Raw genomic sequence first — 21733 nt, forward strand, 5'->3', positions numbered from 1 at the left:
AATAATATACAGCGGTGGGGACGAGAGCCAACGAGGGGTTGCCATAGTATTAAATGAAGAGGTAGGAAGAAGCGTAGCAACAAAGAGCAGGTAACGGATAGAATACTACTAGTGGAGATAAAATCAGAACCGACGCACTTAGTTATTTTTCAGGTATACATGCCACCGAGCAACCATAAGGAAGAAGAGGTCGATAGGATATACGATCAGTTAGAGGACATGATCGCGTGTGTTCCTGCAGGGAAACATTTGATAGTGATGGGGGATTGGAATGCGACGGTAGGCGAAGGAAGAGATGGTGATGAGGTGGGCGACTACGGTTTGGGCACGAGGAATGACCGCGGAGAGAAAGTAGTTGAGTTCTGCAGGAGACAGGGGTTAGTCATCACCAACACTTGGTTTAGACACCATAAAAGACGCAGGTATACATGGAAAATGCCAGGTGACTCAGGAAGATATCAGCTAGATTATATCCTGGTTAGACACAGGTTGAGGAATAGTGTGATAAATTCCCACAGCTTTCCGGGAGCGGATGCGGACTCTGACCACAATTTAGTTGTTATGAAATGTAGCGTACGTTTCAAAAAGATAAGGCAGGGGCGGCGAGTTAGTAAATGGAATGTAGAAGCATTAAATGGGTTGAAAAGGAAGGAATAAAAACAGGTGGTAGAGAAAATCATGGAGGATGGCAAAGGGCTTAGTACTATCGAAGAAAAAAGGGAAATGATCAAGAAAGGGTTGTCTAAAGCCGCAAAAGACACTATTGGAAGCGTTAACGCAAAAAGGACTAGGAAACCATAGATCACGGATGAGATGATTACAAAGATGGATGAGCGGCGAAAATGGAAGAATATAAATACCGAATTAGGCAAAATGAAGTACAAAGAATTAAACAATAAATTGAGGCGGGCAACAAATAAAGCAAAAGAAGCATGGTGGAAGACGCAGTGCGAGGATATGGAAAGTCTGCAGAGGAAGGGTGAAATCGGTGCGCTGTACAGCAAAGTTAAATCGTTATCGGGAAGTAAGAACGGAAGAGCTATGCTAACAGTTAGACATAAGGCGGGTAAGGTAATAGTTGACGCAGGAAAGACCCAAGAGAGATGGAAAGAGTATATCGAAGTACTGTATTGTAAAGAACTCAGTCCAAAAATTTAGACATTGAAAACGAAAATGACGTAGAGGAAGACAGCTTAGTTCTAGGCATGCTGGACAATGAGATAGAAAGGGCATTAAGGCAGATGAAACTAAATAAGGCCGTGGGGGTAGATAACATTCCCGTGGAACTTTTAAAATGCTTAGGAAAATGTGGGAGGAAAAGGCTATATGGGCTGATCCGTAGTATTTATGAGGAGGGAATCTGGCCGGAAGACTTTGTGAGATCAGTTTTAGTTCCTATTCCGAAAAAGGTAAAGGCCACGTCATGTGAGGACTATAGCACAATTAGTTTGATATCCCACGCAGCTAAAGTTGTTCTCAGGATCATAAACAAAAGAATAGAGAGCAGGGCAAATGATTACTTAGGGGATGATCAGTTTGGGTTTAGGAAGGGGAGAGGTACGCGTGATGCCATTGCAGTAGTGAGATTATTAGTCGAGAGGAATATAGAAGACAATCAGTAGGTATTTGCCTGTTTCGTAGATTTTGAAAAACCGTTTGATAGAGTGAATTGGGAAAAACGAATGGATATATTGCAGAAAATAGGAATAGATTGGAGGGAAAGGAGGCTTATCCGCAACCTGTACATGTCTCAGACTGCTCAGGTGCGGGTGGGAAACGGAGAGTCAGGATGGGCAGTGTTAGGAATGGGTGTAAGAAGGGTTGCCCATTATCACCGTTGCTGTTCGACCTGTATGCAGAGGAAATGATCAAAGAGGCAAGGGAAGAACTCGAGGTAGGAATGAAATGGGCGGGAAATTCGTAAAATCAGTTAGGTTTGCTGATGACCAAGCTTTAGTTTGTTAGTCAGCCAAGGGGCTGCAAGCATTGCTTAGTGAATTGGAAATTCAGTGCGACAGGTATGGGATGAGAATCAATATTAATAAAACAAAGGTTATGCGATTTTCTAGAAAGAAAAAGGTCAAGCTTAACATTAAAATAGGAGGGCAAAAACTAGAGCAGGTAGAACAGTTTACGTATCTCGGTAGTGTTTTGGACCAACACGATCAAAGTAGTAGGGACGTAAGGAGAAGAATTGCGCTAGGCAAAGAGGCTTTCACAAGGAGGAGGTAGTTGATGACGGGGACTTTGAGTAAGGATGTTAAAAAAAGACTCGTTAAAACTTTGATATGGAGCGTAGCTATGTACGGTGAGGAAACGTGGTCGTTGAAGCTGGAGGATAGACGTAGATTGGAGGCTTTTGAAATGTGGGTGTGGAGAAGAATGGAGAAGGTGAAATGGACAGAGAAGAAAACAAATGAGGAAGTACTTGGTATGGTGGGCGAAGAGAGGGGTTTGTTGGGAGCAAACCTATGGAGGAAGAAAAGTGGATGAGGGGGGTTTTGACCGGCAGTGGGATGTTTAAGGCTGTGATAGAGGGTAGAATGTTGGGCAAAAGAGGAAAGGGAAGGAACAGGATAGGAATGCTGGACGGGATTAAGGGAGGAAGAAAGTCCTCAGAGATGAAGAGGGACCTGATATAGAGTAGGATGATGGATTTTGTGTTTTGTTAGGAGTAATAAAATATTTTTTTGGTAGTTGTGTCCATCCACTAACCTCCATTAACCGGTAGATTACCTTAAAAAAAAAATATATATATATATAGAAAATTTTTTTTTCACACACACAAGTGCATTCCAAAAGGAATCGAATTAAATTTCACGCGCCGCTCTTATTCGTCAGAGTGAGATCAAAACACTTGAAGTTATTGACGGTGAGATGAAACCGGTTCTAGTAATGTTCTATAAGATATCCAAGAGGCATGAGGTCAGTTATTGTAATCCTCGGTGCGCCGATCGTTTCACGAAAAAATGGAATCAATGATTAAGCGTATATTTCAAATGAACATTTTCAACGTTTAGAAGATAAAACTGATTATTTGGAAAACGTCATCAATGATGTCAAACCTAGGTTTTGAATACTACTTAGAAAGCAAACGTCTAAGCTCTAAATGGGACACCGACCAGTCTCTATGTCCAAAAATGCAACAATGAGCTAATCTAAATTGAAAATAGCGTTCTTTGTGTTTTTCGAAAGTAGAGGAGTGGTACTTAATGTGTTTGTTCCTCAAGGTTAGACAGTAAAGGCTTCCTGCTACGCGGATGTACTGAAAATACTCCGAAAAAGGGTCATTAGGAAGAGAAAAGACATCTCCGCTATCGGGCAACTCCATCACAACAACGAGTTCCTGTCCAAACACCAGGTGCCACCGCTGCCTCACCCATATATATATATATATATATATATATATATATATATATATATATATATATATATATATATATATATATTTATACATATTTATTTATTTATTGGTAGTCCAGGGGGTAGAGCGTAGGACTACTGACCGTAGGGTCCCTGGTTCGATTCCCGCGCAAGGCACTCCGGGCACCTGAAGCTTCACCCAAGCTATGTGATTTTTCGGGTACCAGATCATTGGGAGGTTTTGCACGAAGCGCGGTGGTTGTTAATCCTTAGGTTCATAGGTGTGGAACATTGACCTATGTAAAAGGTCGGGCAGAGTTAACAGGCTAGAAGATAAACAACATTCTTGGAAGTGCAGGAGGAATGGAGGAACGGCGGGAGAGAGATAAAAGGTTAAATGGAGTAGGGTGAAGTGGTGAAAATAGTGCAGGTTTTACATCTTCCTCGATGGCATGGAGTGGTTATGGCTCTGGGGGTTTGAGGGGATTTTGCGAGTGGCTTGTTGGATTTTAGGCTATCATTTGGTTGGCGAGCCGTTTGAAGGTGACCGAGGGGCATTTGGGAGGAAGGTTGGATGAAGTATTGTAATTTGTGAGGAAGAGGAACAGGTCTTATAGGTGAATCTTATAGGTCTTTTATGATGAATTTGATGTACTCAATGCCTGGAAAGTAGGTAGTACAGATTAAGAGATGGTGGGGGTCTGTGGTTAAGGCAGGCTTGGGGGTGTAGGAATGTTTGAGTATTTTTTTATGGAAGAGAGAATCAGGGCATCCTCGTTGAAGGAGGGATTGGTGAAGGTTGTTGAAGTATATGTTAAGAGGTTCGGGATGGTTGCAAATACGGTGACTGCGAATAGAGGGGGAGTAAGGGAGGGAGCGCTTGGTATGGGAGCGGTGGCAACTGCTGTAATGAAGGTATTGCTGCTTATTGGTAGGTTTAGAGTAAAAAGAGGTCAGGAATTTGTTATTGCTAGGGGAAATATTGACATCGAGGAAGGTGATCTGAGAGGATGAAATGATCGAGGTTAAAGACAGAGATGAGGAATCATTAAGTTGGGAGATGAAGGAATTGAGGGAATGTATACTATGTGGCCAGAGTAGAAAGATGTCATCAATGTATCGGAGCCAAAGGAGGGGTTGCAGAGGATAATTGGAAAGGAAATTCTCTTCCAGGACACCAAGGTGGAGGTTTGCATAAAAGGGGCTGAATCTACTTCCCATGGCACAGGCTTTTATTTGAAGGTAATTGTTATTGTTGAAAGAAAAGGGGTTACCTATTGCTCCGATACATTGATGACATCTTTCTACTCTGGCCACATAATATAGATTCCCTTAATTCCTTCATCTATCAACTCAATGATAATAATAACAATTTTATGTATATATATATATATATATATATATATATATATATATATATATATATATATATATATATTATAGTACTGGATTCATGTATGATGACTGAACTAGTACTCGTAATCAGGCATTTATTTCTTAAATCTATGTAAAGCATCTTAATTTTAGCGTCCTGAATCATGGAGCCTTATCATTGATGATTAGAGGCGTTCACATTTCTATCACTCTATCAATTTCTATCAATCTATTCGATCACATTAGTGGCAAAACAGGATACAAAATATCGGTCTGCTAATAGATATAAAAAAACTTATATTACCCTTTTATTGGCGATATGTGTAGTTTAAATTTTGCCCTCTTTCTTGCACCGTCTTCAGATCTTATTTTTCTCTATGCATGCATGCATGTGGGCTTTTAAATAAATAAATAAATAAATATATATATATATATATATATATATATACATATGCATACATGTTATATATATATATATACATAGGTCTCTGTAAAGGTTTTAATTTTGTACGTAATACTAATAATCGTAGACCAGGTTACGAAACATTTACTATTCCTTTCAATGTACTGTAAATGAAAACTGAGTCCGTGAAAGTTAACAATCATTCTGATGATATCGTTTGCATTCAAAAGTTATCAATGTTAGTAGATGTAACCATGCTTGCCTTGATGATATCAATGAGAAAAATGAAAATGCAAAAGTTCCAATTTCAATAAAGAAAGACCACCGAAAAAAGAGCCAAACCCTATCACTAGCATAAACCTTTTGGCAATACAATTTTGCTATCATGTTTAGAACTTGAAACACCTAGAAAGATATCTTTCGCCCGGAAGAGCAAATGTGAGAACAAGGAGGAGAAAGGATAGGAGAATGGTGCGTATGAATTGGGGTTTGGAGGGTTTTTTTGGTATTTGTGAAGAGAAGAATTCGAGAGAGGGACAGAGAGAGAAAAAGGAGAAGGTCAGAGCAGAGCTCGGATTGGCCAGGAGAGAAATTGTGAGGGGTGGAAACGAGACGAGTGAAATAGAGGAGAAAGGTGAGGAGGAAAACAGAGAATGGTGAAAGAAGGAAGTGACCATCAGAGTGGAATCAAATGGTCGAAAAGAGGAGTGCAGAGGGGGCGTTGGAGGAGAAGTGGAAAAGGCGTGGAGAGGAAATAAAGACGGAAGCCTCCTCCTCCAGCCCCTCTTTCTCTCAATTTCCCTCGCAAGTATTTTTGGATGTGCTGAAATGAGGGCGGAACTGAGGAGAAAAAGGGATAGGGTGAGAGAGAACAAAACTGTGAGGGGAGTATGAGGGGGCAAGAGGGTTGGGAGGTGAAGGGAAAGGAGCTTCCTGGTACGCTGGAGATGAAAAAAATCGTGAGGATGGCGCTGAAGACGCTAGAAGAAGGGGAAACGGGTCAACAAAAATGGAAGCATTTATAAAACTGATCCTTTGTGGAATAGATTTGGGATGGGAAGCAACGAGAGCTCTTTGAGACCCATAAGTGATGGAAAAAAATAACTGGGAACCTTACTTTCACCCGCTAATGTGATAATAGTGGACATCATTGCAACCTACACCTTTAATATTCATATTTTAATATTTATTTGTGCAAAATAGGTATAGATATGCATGTAAACTTATGTGAACGCCTCACGGATGTGAATAATAATATATATGAGGAAAAAAGATCTTTCCTTCCTTCCTTCTCTTCCTTGAGAAAGGTGGCTTTTACCCCTGAAAATTCGATTACTAGTTAGTTTCTTTTTATGTTTCTGTGTTTTTGCCTTTTTTCGCTAGCGCTAACCTCATATACATGATGTACACACACGCAATCATATATACATGCATACATATATATATATATAATATGTGTTGTTATAAGTGTGTTTATATGTATATATACATATACATATATATGTATATATATATATATATATATATATATATATATATATATATATATATATATATGTGTACCCACTCGTATATAGGCCACCAATACAATGCATCAACATTCTTTCCCTCCGCATGCATAACCACCGTAATTCCACCAAATATCCCATCTTCCTCAATTATTCCATCTCTTCCCCCAACTGCTCCCCAAGACCAATATTTCAATGACTAACTCTCTGTACTTCGGTTTTTGTGATTGAAACCCTTTCCATATCTGCTGGTAGCACAGAGGTGAGAATTCGCGAGATGACGCATATCTGGGTTCTCCAGTCATTTTAATCTCCAAGGGTGAATCAAGCCTACTGAATCGATCCAATAGCCGCCTACAATTCCCTTCCCACCTCCTTGTCCGTTTCCTATTCGTCCCTTACCTCTCCTCGCCTCACCCTCCCCTCCATATTCGTCCTCTTCGCACTTCTTTCAAGAACGGCATTCTGATGATGACGGCCGCGCCGTCGAAACGTTAAAACTACATAAGTTAATGTTCTTTTCGATTCTGTTTAAAAATCTTTATCAGTGTTTTTGTATTATTTTATGTCGGCGAAGAACGTTTTATTTCGAAAATATTTAAAATAGATAGCCTAAGAGGAAAAAAAGCACAGAAACTTACAAAAAAAAGAAAAACACGTATTTCGAATTTTTGGTGGTCAACCCACCTTTTTCAAGGAAAAAAGGGATTTTTCAAATGTTTCCACCACCAAATTTGACATCAGGCGCTTAAATAATAACTTAACATAACAATCAATCAAAACACAAGGGTGCCAACCACGATGTAAAATCTCATCAAGTAAAGGAAAGGGTATATGTGCACTGGGGGCTGTTTTCCCATTTTTCACCCGATCTAGTGAATTTGTGTGCCTGTGTGGACCTAAAAAATCCACTCTCCTCGACGAGAAATCTTTTAAATGTTGAACCATCCAAGTTGAATACGAAAAATCAGGCCATATACGATGGAAGAAAAACAGGATACTCTCCGATATCAGTAATTTTCCACCTAATGTATACTTCCTGGTAACACAAATAAGTACTCCTCTTATAATTAAAATTTTCATTTTACACCACATCTTCTAAAATAACAATGCGCATAGCGCCTTTCTTTCATTTACTCCTTGAATATTCCCTCTCTCTTTCAGGTTTGAAGTCATCGTAAAACTTAATGCAAAAGCTCTGAACCACAAATCTTGCTTATGGATTTAGGATTAGTATTAAAAATCATTTAGTGGTGCTTATTTCCTCATTTCAGAGAAACATGCCCTTCGTATGGAGAAAGTTAACGGGTAGGTTTTGAGATCCATGAAATAATGAGGTAAAATTGAGAAATATAAGCTTAGATGCACGAATCTCATGTAAGTGAGCTTCAAAAATGTAAGAACGTCTGACCTATTTATTTTCGTGATTTTAGCAATTTAATCTATCCACAACAACATTCTCAGAAGTTGAACGCAAATCTTTTCAATGCGTCTCTATGTTAATACTACGGGAATATTGATTATAATGAATCACTAATAATAAGAACCTATTCTTTCACATGAAATACAAGAAAACCAAGTTAGTAAAAGCCCTTTTAACCGTTCTTTCTAGGATTAAAAAAAACCAGCGCCATTATTCGTGGATTGGAATTTATTCGGAGCCTGCAACAAGTTCAATTTAATTTATCCGGCTATCGTACGCCTCCTACTGTACAATATCCCATAAGTCTCGAAATTGATATCAGCATGAACCTGAATATTTATAAATTGCTTTTTGAATATACTTCACATCCATTTGCCTGCTTCCTTACGATTTCTCCCAAAAAGCTCCTTTCCTGCCCCACCATACCTAGCACTTCCTCATTTGTTTCTCTCTCCGTCCACTACATCTTCTCCATCCTCCACACCCGCATTTTAGAAGCCTCCAATCTATGTCTATTCTCCTGATTCACTGATTATGGTTTCGTATCCTATATCACTGCGCTCCATACAAAAGTTTTGACGAGCCTTTTCTTAGCATTCTTACTCAAAGTTTTTATCATCAATTCCCTCCTTCTAGTAAAAGTTTCTTTGCCTAGTGCAATTCTTGTCCTTACGTCCCTGCTACATTGACCATGTTCATCTAAAACACGTCCGAGATACATAAACTGTTAAGTAGTAACATCCTACTGATTGGAGCTCGTTTAAACCCAAAGAGCTTAAGGTATTCAATGGCATTTAAAAGTACCAATATTCTTTATAACATCACTTACGAAAGACGGGGAAGAAACTGACAGCGCTGTGCTGTGTTTTTATTAATAGATACACATTTGTGTAAGGAACCAAGTTGTTTTACGATTTTTCGCCATTCATATTTATCACATCACTTACGAAGGCTTTCCCGTCTATTTATTGATTCCTAAACTTACAATAATTCATACATGATGACGCTATTTATTGGATGTTCCACTGCCGACACGGAATAGTTTTAAGTTATCTTTACCCTCAATTAATCTGCATTATACTGTGTTGCGGAGAGTAACGAGTCAAACTAACTCCGTAGAATGAATCATACCTAGTGGAGGAGATACATTTACGGGACCAACGATAGACCTTGAAGGGAAATCTCGACAGCAACCTGGCTCCATTTGTGGCAGAGCACACACATACACACACACTCACAATTTATTCTGAAAAAAAGGTGACGAGAGCTTTGAGTGCTGAGGAAGGGTTCGGCCATGAGGGAGTGAGAGGGAGAAAGAGAAAGAAGGGACAAGTGGAGGTTGGAGATGTGGAAACTGTGACAAAAGATGAGATGAGACCAAGGTAGAAGTTCCAAGAGGAAAGAGAAGGATTTCAGAAAGTATGGCGAAGGGGAGGGGGGCCTTTTGGGTGGTAAAAAGGAAAGACGGCAAAAGGTCGAGAACGAGAGAAAAACAACCGAGGCCCCTTCTTTCCTTACTTTTCTCAATGGTTTCGACCGTCTGCCGCCGAGAGGCGCTGCATCGAAGCGAGACGCGGAAAAAATAGTATTTCTTCATGAAAACTTTTTCGGAGATTCATATCGAGGTGGCGCTAGGTTAAAAAAGGAGAGACACTTTTCTTTAGCAATAGGAAATAACTTTTTTTTCGTGTGGAAGAAGCGCGCTACCCAACCTTCCTCTCCTCTCTCTTCCCCCTCTCTCTTCCACTCCATCTCCTCATAACGGATAGAAATTAAGGCCGAGGAAATACGCCATTTGTATAAAAAGCCTTTGGAAATAAATTTGGTGGAAAAATCATCACAAAAACATGCACTTATCATAAATTCTCCCAAATAAAAGCATCTAGAGTTGATTAAGGGAACGACATGTTAATTAAATTCTTCAAAATATTCTGGAAGATTTCGCAGAATAAATTGGAAATCATCAGCATTTTGATTGCAAATGAAATATGACTGCTTGCTTCGTGTAATATTACAGTTTTAGGGAAATATTTGTCACGTGTCATATGCAAAAAATTATCGATTTTTAAAGATTGTTATGACGGGTGACTCGTTCATTTATAGCAAAATTTCTTAGCCTTTCACTGTAGCATTCATAGAAAATATGCCCTATTCAATGTAATAAGAACTGGATAAATATATAACTCCACCTGGCGAGTACTTAAAGTAAATGAAATCCCTATTTTACATTGAAAGCCTCCTGCTACTGCAGCGGTATCTTAAAATTGTTTTCATAAATATCATATGTTTATCCATTTATTAAATCCATCCATCTATGACCTCAATTACCGTAATTGAGCAAATGTATATCACATAAGTAAAAAAACTTTGGAAATTAAATTTTTTCTATGAAGTTTATTGAAAAATCAATGCATTAAACTTGATTTTATGTATCAACATTTTTTTGACGGCGTCAAATTTAATTCATAGTATAATCGTCCATTTTTATAAAAATTAAAACGGTTTTTAATTATTATTCAACATAAGACAATCGTCCCGTGAATTGTATTTCATTCAGCAATCTAAACTTCCTGAATTTGAGAAATCCTGAATACATATTATTATATTCAAATGAGCTAACAGTGCAGAAAGGCATTTAGTTGTCATCATATTTGAAATACAAGTATTAATGTAAATTCCTCAAGGAAAAGGATAATTAACTTAAGCCCAGCCAAGTTGAACTAAAATCGATTCAGGGTAGATCACAATCAAGGAAGCTGGAGTAAATAAAAGCAAATAAATGATTCATAAGATAAGTAGAAAATTGATTTGATTATCATCCGATGTATCGATTTCATCGATAGCGATAAAAACAAAGGACAATAACTTGTTAGGTCAAAGATGATCCCCATTAAAAGAGAATGAAATCATAAAAGGACAGATTTATAAACTTAATCTCCACTTTCGTGCGCAGTAATAAGTGTAATCACCAGGAATTTTAGGGCAAAAAAACTTTCCCAGAGATATATAAGTCTGAGATCAGGGGGCACTGGACTTAGGAATATACTGGAACGAACAAAACCTTTGCATTCATTGCGGAATATAACACTTAACTCATTAATGGGTAATGCTTATTTGAATATGGTCGGCTTAAACAAGGTATTAAACAATTGCTTACGTCTACATGTTTTACAGTGTTCAGTTAAGGGTCTAGAGAGGGGTATCAAAAAGATTCAGATGGACAAGAGCACGAAAATACTACAGATATACTCCATGTATTACGGTGGATAGATGTAAAGAGAAGAATGGGACAAAACTGTTTCGGGATAGAGAGGATATTCGAGCGTTATCAATATTTAGAAGACCATTGGATTTTCTGAGCGTCTAAAAGCCCTTAAGATCTTGATGAACAGCAATTGTAAATTATCGGAAAGAAAAATTAATGCGGGTTAAAATAATTGAGAAGTTATTGCTAAACTTAGAAATAAGCTTACGAGGGAAATATGGGCATCACAATTAACAGACGGTGAAACTCTTTACGGATTTTGCAGTCTTTAAAATTATTAAGTGTGACGCTTCTTGTATCTCAAAGCCGAAATCCAATTTGCAAATTCTTGTCACTTGCCCTTACCTGGCCTTGAGCATGCGCTGATGATAGCTTAGTCTGCAATTAAAAAGTAATGAGATGTGTAACGTTTAATACTTTATTAACGATTGCATTTTAATGGTGTGTACAGTGCGTAATATAAACTCCGGCAACAACGCCCCGAGGTCATCGATCGAAGCCTTTAGATTCAGACGCTCGAATAAAAAGATTCCCATTGTTGTCAAATTTGGAACTTAATGACCTTTATACCAAGAAGCATATCAGTGCTTATGGTATCAATGGGAACACAATAGTCTCTATTTCAGTCTTTATCAATCAGTTGAAAAGTTACGCAACAGAAGCCGTGGGTGTCTATTACGGAACTTTGCCATCACTACATTTCAAGGGAAGAGGTTCCCATTTGTTGTCAAATTTCACACACCAACGCCTTCGGCCCTAGCGGCAGATAAGTTTTTACGTTGGAAGTGCGACAACAATGGACGCCCTTTCACTCAATATCAATCCATTGAAACGATCCGTAATAGACGCCAAGGTCTTCCACAAAAGGGAGTGACAGTATACTACTAGGGGGTTTTCAGATGTGGATACGTGAAAAGATGTAGAAAATATGATGATAGGGAGGCAAAGAGACGATAAAGCTTAAGGTAGGCCTGGAAATGCGAGAAATTTGTTGCAACAAATTGAATTGGAGAGAAAAGGTGATTTAATGAGATATAGTAAATTTGTAAGGAGATACTTGGGAAAGAAAATAATATTCTCGTCTTACGGCATGAAGGAGGGTATTTAGTAAATAAATAGTGACCAAAAATGCCATACTGTGAAAGCAATTAAATTTTAAGCACAAATATTAATGGTGTTAATTTCATTTAAACTGAATTTTTTTCACATTTTCAAAGTATTCTTCATTATTGTTTGCTTTATCGTAAACCTACCAATATTATTAGGCTTGATTTGACATGAGGAATTTTAAACGTCGGCAGCGGTTAATGACATTCAATCAAAGCATTTAATATTATTTCCACTTCAAGATACTCTGAGAGATGGCACACCATTTCCTCGGAATATTTTTTAATAATGGAAAAATGGATTTGATTTCAACTCTGCCTACTCGCTATAACTTAATTACATATGTAGTCTTATTCTCCATCAAAAAACACCTTAACAATTATTTACTGAGATAGGAGAGGAAACAGGCTTTTAAGAATTAAACTCTGATGAAAGTGAAAATCTCTTAACTTTTCTACACTACCACCGCACCATAAAGACAAAGGTTATGCAAATGTTACATTTCGTTTTTGTTATTTATGTTTAAACAAGTGTTTTTATTACTCCGTAATGGTAATCCTAACTTGAAGGACGCCAACTTCAAATTTAGCTACACTTGGCATGTTTATCTTCTTGTTTCGGAAAAATAAAATGATAATTAAACGATAACAAAAACTAAAGTAATCATGCCGAAAAAGTCTGCTAAGTCCTTAAATGTCCCCACGCAAAATCTACTCTTCTTTCATGCATCGTGCCCATATAAATAGGCAAAATATTCACACTTCCGTTCATATAGAACTTCATCTTCATGCTACCTCATGCATTTTTCGTCTTGAAGGCAGTGGAAATGTTCATCGAGGAATGGTTGTTGTATCCGCGCAGGCTCAAATTGAAACAATCCGTATCAGAATTAAAAAATAAAATACAATTCTAAAATTTCCACAAAAGCTTTTTTTAGCATTTCTTGGTATGATAAAGCTTTAATATTCAATTGATAAATATGATGAAACCTTCTTGTTGAAGTGTATCATGTACTGGACTGCAATTGAATGATTTTTTCGTTAACGTCCCTTACAAAATGTACGTGCATGTATGTATTTATGCATATATATATATATATATATATATATATATATATATATATATATATATATATATATATATATATATATATATATATATATATATATTGAAAGACAGATTTAGATTTTTAAAACATAGAAACACAAAGAAAGGACACTCACATATGTAGTTTTTACGTTTTGACTGCTCGACCGTCGTCATCAGAATGGCCTTCTCGGAGAAGAGCGGAGAGAACATGTGCGGGGGAGAGGTGAGGGACCAATAGCAAATGAATAAGGGGGTGAGAGGGGATATGTATGCAGCTATTGGACGCATTCAATGGGCTTGGTTCAGCCGGGGGGTTTGAATGGCTGGGACACCCAGATATGCGCCTTCCCGCGAGCCTCACCTCTATACTACTTGCAGATTTGGCAAGGGTTTTAATCATCGAAATAGAGTTAGTCATTAAAAGATGGTTGCGGGAAGTAAAGTTTACAGGGATGAACTACTTAAGGTAGATGTGAGATTTGGAGGATTAGAGGTGGTTATTCATGCGGAGGGTATATGATGGTGGTAAATGATGGGTAAATGATGGTGGTATATTCACTCATGTAGAAGGCAATGCAGAGTTAACAGGAGAAGCGGTATATAATGTGTTGGAGGTGCAGGTGGCGTCAGGTTGGGAAACGGTAGCAAGGAAAGTGGCAGATCTTAAAAGATGGTAGCCTTTGTAGGGGTGAAGAAGAAACAGAGGGGCCCGCAGGTGGTCTTGTCGACTTGAAGATGTCTCACAATTTCGATGGGCGTTTAAACGAAATGGAGGGACAATGAGGGAATAAAAGTGATGAAGACTGACAGTTATTAATAATTGGGAAAAGTTCACAATTTATATGTTTAAGTTTGTGGGTTCCGAGGAGAAAGTGGTGATAAGGTAAGGGCATTTTGGGCGGTTTGGCTTGGGGAGAGGAACGTATTGGGTTGACGGTTTGAGAATGCTACTGTTCAGTACTTTTTCAGGGTACCCGCGTTTCCTGAGAGAGTCATGTTGCTGGTTTATGTATTTATGTTGGGAGGGGGCGTTATTGCAGAGACGGAGGCCACGAACTGAGAAAGGGATGGAGCGTTTTTTATGTATTGGGTAGATGAATTATTGAAATGAAGGAATTGCCTGTTTTTGGTCTGTTTGATGTTTACTGAGGTGTTACATTTATTGCTCTAGAGGTAAATGTCGATATCTAGGAAAGTAATATTCCAATCAGATATAGATGAAATGAAAGATACCGACAAGAAGGAGAAGAGAGAGAAAATGTAGGAGGATAAAGTTTCGCATCCGTGGGACCACCGGAGGAAAATGTCATCAAAAGCAGGCAGGCAGCTGGCTCAAAAGAGTGGTTTAAGGGTTTGTTGATGGAGAAAGTATGCTCAAGTTTGGCCATAAAAATACTATTGCATGCAGGAGCACTACGCGATCCCATTGGAGTGCCTTTTGTTTGTATTTATATTTTGTAGTAAAATTTGAATAAATTTTTTGTGAGGACAAGTTGGGTCAGTTTGGTGAGGACAGGGTGTGTAGTTTGGTTTTAAGGGAGAGGCAATATCTGATGATGGCGGCCGTGCCGTCGAAACGTCAAAGATAAATTTGTGAGTGTACTTTTTAGTGATTTTATGTTTAAAAAATCTATATCACTGATTTTATATACGAGGGTAGGCTGAAATGCTATGCACACATGCTTGTAGTGAGCGAATAAAAAATGTCAAGATCGGGCAAAAAGTACATTTAAGTAAAATTCCTAAGTTTCAAAATAATGAATTCATTTTTTAACATAGTCACCGTTATGGCTGACAAATTTCTCTCAACGTGTCACACTTTTTTCATTCCATCACTGAAAAACTCTTCCAACTTTTCTCGAATCCAGGACTTGATAGCTGCTTTCACCTCATCATCCAATGTGTAACGATTACCATTTAGGTGTATCCTGAGTTGAGGAAAAAATCGGGGTAATAAGGAGGATGTGGAATAAGTTCAAATTTCAGGTTACGAAGTGCCTCTCCTGTTGCGCGCGAGATATGTGGACAAGCGTTGTCATGTTGCAAGGTTATTGGCGCCAGGTTTCCTTTAAGAGGACAAACTTCTTCTTGGGATATTTCAATTTGGTTTTCAAAATGTTTTGAGTAATTTGACAGTCATTTGGAACCAAATCTTCGAAGAGTTTTCTACGTGTATAGCCTTTGGCAGTAACCGGACGTCCGTTGCATGTTTTATTAACAATTATGACTTTTACTGGCTTGCAACCACAAAACTTGACTAGTCATCGATTAAAATTAGACATATCAACTGCAACGCCACCATTAACAGCCTTTAAACGATGATTAATATCAGTAGGAGTCACTTTTTTTGCGTTAAAATTCAATTACTGCACGATATTTAACTCGCGTAGACACAGCACAAGAACCATAAGGAGATCTTCTGAAGGTCGTTTTCTTTTTGTGTTTCCAAGATATTTTTGTCTAAAATATTTACATGAAACGTACGTGAAAGTCTAACGGATGCAAACAATAATGTATATCAAGATAGCAATAGAGAAAAAAAATAAAAACACAAAATAAAGAAAAGAAACACACACGTTCCCGAGTTTCCGGACAATAAACCACCTTTCTCAAGGGAGAGCAGGTAGGAGCCAGTACACACATAGACGTATGTGTGTATATACGTATATATTTATGTATATATATATATATATATATATATATATATATATATATATATATATATATATATATATATGTATACATATTTATTTATTTATGTTATAGGTATGTATCACGAGCCTTTATTTTTAGACATCACATTTATGCTTCTCTTCCCAGAAATTCACTTTTAATATGCATTCAATTGAATATCAAAACCCTCCATTTGACTATATCCTTGACGTGGTGGAAGGGCTTGTGCGTTTGGATGACCCTTAGAGCTACGCTCGAGAATCAATGATAATAGACTAGGTCGAAGAATAGGGGCCTGGCGAAACGTATTCTGTTCCTCAGTGAGGCGGCTGCAAAGGCGTCTGACCCCAATGCGGCGGCCATTGACTCATGGAGTCACATTATAAAGAGTATTGAGGAATGCAACGGGAAACCACCTTAATTATCATTCTCAAGAATATAAGAATGGACAGTGTAGAAAATATGTGTCCTGATAACTACAGGACTGGGCCCATTCAGTCGTGTTTGGTGCCCAGTAGCGGGTGAGGCAAGGTTTCCGCGGTCGTAATTTCCCGAAAACCTGAATAACATATTTTTTTAGGTTTATGCAAGCTGAGATATGAGGATTACTGTGGTGATAGTAATAAACATCGGAGGGGACGACAGCCAACGAGGGAATGACATAACACTGAATAAAAAGTAGGGAATTAGCGTAGTATACAAAGAGCATGCATAAGATAGAATTATAAATGTAGAGATAAAAGTAGAACTGACAAAATAAGTCATTGCTCAGGTATACGTGCCATCAAGCAATTATAAGAAGGAAGAAGTCGATAGTATCAGTTAGAGAACATAATGTTCGTAATGGTTATTCTTCCTAATTTTCTGTTTTTGCTCCATGTATATAACCGTACTTGAAAACTTAAAAATTTTCAACTATCAAAAATCCAATAAAATCTTGACATCCTAGAAATGAATGACAATCTTCATCGCAACGACTTCTCAGTAACGGTCGTAAACTATGCAGCATTCGTCATTCAATACCCTCTCATTTGTTACCAACTCCCCTCCCCTTTATAATCGCCCATTATGTAACATCTCTCATCGGCAGTCTTTTACCTACACTGTTCATGTCTACTTTAAAACACCAATTAACTGCCATTCCCAAACACCAATATTTGCGATATTGCGCTGTTTTTACTGACTTGAACATGGCATTCACACGTTGTAGAACATGTCAGCTGCTCAAAACACGATATGAAAAAGTTACCAAGTTGTTATACCTTTCTCCTATTATTAAAGTACGTTCGGTTATACGTTCATCGGCCTCCCCTACGAGTATCGGGTGAGTGATCGAAATACTACTCAGACATTGATGATTAGTCGTGACTTAACGAACGTTTAGTCTGATTGCTTGTGTCGCATACCGATATTAGCTTCTTAGCCATCCACTTAGTCCGAAAAATATTGCTGTTTCGACTTTGGAAAGTGAATCCTTCATAGAATAAGGCTTATTATCTCTATGTATTGCCCATCATATAATTCATGGGATACATAGGTGCTCCATCACGATTGCAGTCTATAGAGAAGGAAGGTTTTGATGTATTAGGAAGGTAAGGGAGAGAATTGCGTTAACCAGAGATAAATGGATCGTTACGAAAACGAGGGCATAATGTAAGGCTGAGAAGCTTCCATATGAAGGAGAGAATTAATGGCAGGATAGCTAAGAATAGATCCAAAGAATCCAAGAATAGGGAATCCAAAGCATTGGCGATGGAATCTTAAAGATCGTGCATGAGAGAACGTCAGGCAAGCGAGGAAGAGGTAGAAATAGGATTGGCATGGGCATTGGTATGGAATAGAGGAATAAAGCATGCGAAACTGTGAAGTGGCTCATTATAGTTTCATATGCCAATAATAATAATAAATCTCTTTACTTTGAATCAAAAAAAATATTCTTAATTATTAACGCTCGATGAGTTTTAACATGAAAAAATAGGAACGATTATTTTATTTTAGGGCCTCGGATTAAAAACTTCGGTACGATGCATTCATTTCTTAATTTTTTTTAAAATAAATATTAACATTCGATCTTGGGTATGTTTTAGTTTTTTATCATAAAAATTTAAAATAAATTTAAGTTCCACTTTAAATTTAATTATTTACTAACCTAGCGTATTCAGTGATGCGGTGTTGAATATTTTTCAGTGGTATCTCGATCCCTACTTAAGGTGCTTTGTGGAGGGCACTTTGAGTGAGTACGCCGTCCGTCGGATGGGACGTTTAACTGTGGACCCCTTGGCGCCTTCCGGAAAGGGTAGGCTAATGCCGACGCCGGTTTCTCTCCACCCTTTATCCTGCTCTGTCCATCCCTAATGGCGCACATGACCTCAGCTGTCGGTCGCCTCCCCTAAATATTACTACTACCACTATTCAGTTATTCTGCGGGATAATATTGATCATAATTCTGCTACCAAGAGTCTTGTCGCAATATAAAAAAACGAATTTACAATCACGCGTATTTCGCCATTATTTGTGCTGCAAAGTTACCCTGTGTGTATATTTATGCGATTACTTCTGAATAATTATGTATCGTTCGCACTCATTCCGATTAACAATGTCTCAGGCTTCTATCCAGGTAATTCAACAACGGCATTAGTTTCATTATTCCACTAAAAACACCTTTTTTTTCATTTCCGGTGGTAAACGGATATTCGATTAATGCATAGATTCTTTTTTTCCTTGACTAAATCGGAGATGAAAGTGTCTTTCTGAACTTTTTTGGTACTTATTTAAGATATTTAACAAAAATCTCAATCGATTGAGAAACTCTATGGGATAATTGATGTAATTCACGTTGGCCACAAATAACAAAGTATACACTGTTATTATATTTTGAAGAACCATCCACTTTTTTGAAGATCTCCCTATTCTTCTCATTGACGTCATTTTTTGGCTCTAACAAAACACGATTTATAATGACCTCCAAATCCTGAACCGAAAAATAATGGCTAATTTAAGTTAATTCTTAAGTCAATGCTTTCGTTTTTTTCTTCTATTTTTTCAGCCAACATTGAATGTTGTACTTATCGTTTTATAATATTCAGTCAGTGTTATGAAAAAATAGTGAGAGTATTAATTTTAAACATATATAAAGAATCTACACACTTGGCCAATGTTTAACGGCAGCAAGATGCCTAATATCTCCAACAAGTACAAGAGCCTTCCCTCCGAAAGTCTTTTAGACTGCAAGAAATTTGTAAAATATCTGTAAATAGCATCTAAAGAATAACTTGAGGCCTTTGTTATCTCACTCCATGAAATTATGTCCGCCTTTTTTATTTTTAACGCCAGAGGGAAGATTTACGTAATGTTATATGAAGATGATTCTAACAGGGAAGTAATTATAACAGTAATTTAAAGATTAGCTGTACGACCATAACCCAAAAGTGTGGCTGATAGTTCTGCCCATTCTTTGTCCAATTAGTAATATTACAAAATAGGATTTAACAAGAGGGTTTAAATTATCGAAAGCAGAAATTTAATTTGCGTTATTATTTAATAAAACGAGAATTATTTAGAAAGCATTAGGTCCTTTCAAGCTCCTATATTTAGTCAAAGTAAGTTATAAATAAAGCCGGTAGAGCTAATAATCCGATCTTCTTAAATTTCCGACACATGCGTCATATTAAGCAAATAGCTAAATAAATATATACAATAAAACCTTACTTGGTAATTAAAAAACTTGCACGTGGTAATTTTTAGCAAGTAATTAACTTTAGTTTACTATAAATCGATGAATAGTGACAAATCAGATTTAATTTGCCATGACATATATTGTCAATAAGATTAAAAGATAACAATAAAATGATGCCGCATAGTTTCAGATCTGCTCTAAATACTTTACATGGTACCTTATAAATATGATGAATTTTCCCTTTGAAATTCAACAAATTACATAGCATTAAGTGTAGTAATATCAAACATATTCTGAAGGAGAACTGAATGCCATTCCACATCAGCCTCTAACAAAACCGTTGAGGTATCCATTCGTACTCCCAACTAAATTAGTAGAAAAAATTTTGATACTGCGTGGCATTTTACTTAGTGTGGATCAATACTTTTTCTTTCATCAAATTTGGAGTATGAAGTGATCTAAACCCATTTGGAGAACATTTTGAGCACCTGCTTCATGTATTTTTTACACACCCCATATATTTTTATACTTTCCTTTACGATGAAATATAAGCCCGCGCTCCCCAAATTTTTCCTATAAAATTTCTTGAACCTCTCTTTTAATAAAAGTTTGGACTGTTTTTCTTTGTCATTTGATCCAAAATCATTTCGCGTTTTTTTGATGTCTTATTTCATTTTTCTGCAATTCTATGCTTTTACACCATCCATTTAGATCGGGTACCTTTCCTCTTTCAGAATTGGATTGATACATATCATATTGCTAACAAAACTACTTTTAGATACACCGGTAACTTTTTAACACGCTATGCTAGAGCATAATGCATCGGTGGTAACATCCGCTGATTTTTCGCTCTATCAGATATCTTTTTCACTCTTTCAGATATCTTAGAGAATATGAATATGCGACCCTTTCGTCAGCAGCCAAGAGCTTTACAGTCTCATTTACCATATCGCGGTCATATAAAGTCTATTTTACGTTATAAGATACCATAAAATAATTAACAAAAGTAGAAAAATTAGTTCGACGGCTTACGCTTGTCCTTTGATGGATTTTGGAAGTTCACACTATGGAACTCCTTGGCTTCAACTGTCATGACGCAAAATTTATTTAGATCATTACCATATATCTACACAAACGCTTTAGTTAGCTTTGTTTACTTTTTTACTCAGTCCTACATTCCTTTTTTCTACCACTGCCTCCAATATCTTATTTTATCTCAATCTCTCCTGCATTCACTTGTCCTGTCTTTGAGTTTCTTCTAACAACGTTCCCCCTTCCATACCAGGCCTAAGCCTTCGTATGATTTCCTTGCTGACCATCTTATTCAAATTATTATATATAAATAATAAGCTCTACCTCTTATTTCTCCAAAAGTATGAGTAAAGATTTTTCCATTTCCTCCATTTGTCGATTTTTCTAATCATTTCCTCTACAACCCAAGACTTCCTAACCTTTTTTCCATTCGCTGTTCCTGTTCCTCCGTTCTCCCGCTTTCTTTATACTATGTTTGAGATATTGCCATAGCTCTTTTGAAGTGCTCATCCTTTTATCCTCGCTCAGACTTTCATCAGCTGCTTCTTGGTTTTCTCTCCTTTTCACCCAAGTCAAAAGATTTTCTGCATTCTATATTTCATGCTCCTTTCATTCTTAAATTTAGTATACACATCATGAGCAATAAATTGAAATTCAAATCTGCCCTCTGGAAAGACTATAATGATCGCGATATTAGCAACACTATGTCTAACCACTATGGAGTCCAATATCTCCCTAAATGTACTGGTATTTTTATGCATATCTACGTATACTACGAGGTTTTTCTTGTTTAATTGACATTAACTCTTAGCACCTGCTA

This window comes from Hetaerina americana, unplaced genomic scaffold, assembly GCF_022747635.1.
Source record: "Hetaerina americana unplaced genomic scaffold, ioHetAmer1.1.p SCAF_6, whole genome shotgun sequence".
Taxonomy (NCBI): domain Eukaryota; kingdom Metazoa; phylum Arthropoda; class Insecta; order Odonata; family Calopterygidae; genus Hetaerina; species Hetaerina americana.